We start from the raw sequence: 2,285 nt of genomic DNA on the forward strand, positions 1-2,285 counted from the left end.
TATAAACTATAGCGTCTAAACAATGTCTTTAATAACTTATTCACATTTCTCTATCTGGCACTTTGTTAGAAAAAGAACATCAAAGAATTATTCAAACTTCTCTCCCCCTAGCTTTCTGGTGTTTTCTTATGACTTCACCTTTGATAACGGTTGAAAATATCGTTACCTGTGATGTAATTTTGATACTAAATGCACCATTTTCTACTTAGAAACTTGCTTCAAATCCTGTTTTTCTATTAAGTTGGGTGAATAAGAGAGTTGAGGTTGAACTTGATGATTCTATGACTAAATTCCCTTGTTTTGGCAGGAAATGAGATAATATGGAAGCATAACTGAAGTGCCAAGGAGATAAAGCTCAGAAAGGCTTGGGAAAGCACCAAAAAGGAGGAGAGCACGAAGCTTGAATGCCCTTTTAGGAGCCCTCAGTGCCAAGTCTAGCACCGCACACTACCTAGGGGCCCTTTTTGGGGCGCCGAGCGCTACTTTCCAGATGCACCACGCATGCTTGCTCCTTGAGTGTAGTTTAGCGTCAGTTTCAGTATCACACACCACCTAGGCGCCCTAAGTGGGGCGCTAAGCGCCAGCTAGACGGGCCTGAGCCTTGTTTCTGTTTTGATTTCACTCTATTTAAAGGACCCAAACGCCCTAGGTTTTGTATCTTTTGGTAGAGGAGGCACAACAACACATTTTCACTCTCTAGAGGTGGATTTGGATGCGGGAGCTCCCATCTTCAACTTTTAGGGTTTCTTTATCTCATTCTTCTCCATTGTACATCTAGTTTCACCATGCCGATGATGAACTAACTTCTATTTGTTGTTGGGGGATGATGTAACCTTGTGAACTCTCATGTATTTGAATTGATTCTTAGTAATATATGCTTCTTTCATTAACTGTTAGGGTAATTCTTCTGTGATCAATGCATGGTTTGTTTAACTCATTCATAACGTGATGTATGAATTGCATGAGTGTTGGGAGGTTCCTTACAATTCAGATTCTTGTAGAATTATTCCCAAGAGCAGTATTTATTAGGGATGGGGGTATGAGTCTTGGTCGTCTTAAGCTCCTGATCTTCAGAATTAATTATTAGGGATGCTAGGAACCGTATGAACTAGTAATTAAGGATAAGATTTCTTCATCGATGGATCGAGTTTTAAGTAATTTAGAGAGTAACGTTGACATTAATGAAGAAAAAGAATTCTTATATACATGAGAGTGAACTTGGTGAAATCTAACCCTAACAACATATTCATCTCATATCACAAACAACATTTGTTCAACTGTGTTACTCTTCAATTGATCAAACTGCATTCATATTTAATTTTATGTCTTCGCATTTGAAACCAATGATCTTAATTAATCAGGTTGTCACATGACTGTCTACTGCCGAGAGTCTCTTGGGACACGATGCTTTGTCTTACCATTTTATATTACTTGTACGATCCGGTACACTTGCTGGTCACCCAACAACTTTCTCCCTCTTTGTAGAAGATCACTTAAGGCTTAAGGAAGTTCAAAACAAGCTGGATCATGTCCCAAGCATGCACAACGTATGAAGCAAGCCCAAGAACACATTCCAGACAACATTATGGCAATATGACCTTTATTCACTGTTTTACACATAATTTTCTCCATAAAACTCCAAATGAGATATTTTTCCTTCGCTCAAAACTAGAATCAAAGTGCTTTCAGTTAACTACAAACACACATTTTCTAGACCTTTCGAGTGGGTGTAGTTAAATTTTCAAATTATTCCATGTTCTCATGTTTGATGATAAACAAGTCCAATTGTCAAGATAACTTGGACAAAACACAATACCTAAAATAAAGACTTATGTACATATTTATAAAGCTTTAAGAGAAAAGAAGAAAACTAGTAATATATCCTCCAAAGAAGTAGAGTCTTTTGAATCCCTTCCTCTTCTTCAACCCTCCTAGTTGTAGAACTCTTGAAGAGACGTTAGAGAAATCTAAAAAATATTGAAATATTGAAACGTGTTCATAACTTATGGCTGTTGGTATCGGAGGGGGTAATTTTCGAAGAGTTTAGCGCAGCGGATTAAAAAACACTCAGAGAGCGTAAAACGTAATAGGTCACAGTTAAAATGATTTTAGCCCTTTTTAGCAAAAATAATTTTCTTTCAGAAAATTAGCCAAACAGTTGATGTGCGTTAAATAAAATGAGTGTAGGGAATAGAAAAATCACACAAGTATTTTTATACTGGTTCGATTCAACAGAATCTATGTCCAGTCGTTAATCACTACAAAGAGTGATTAACAGTTCCACT

This window comes from Vigna radiata, unplaced genomic scaffold, assembly GCF_000741045.1.
Source record: "Vigna radiata var. radiata cultivar VC1973A unplaced genomic scaffold, Vradiata_ver6 scaffold_236, whole genome shotgun sequence".
Classification (NCBI taxonomy): Eukaryota; Viridiplantae; Streptophyta; class Magnoliopsida; order Fabales; family Fabaceae; genus Vigna; species Vigna radiata.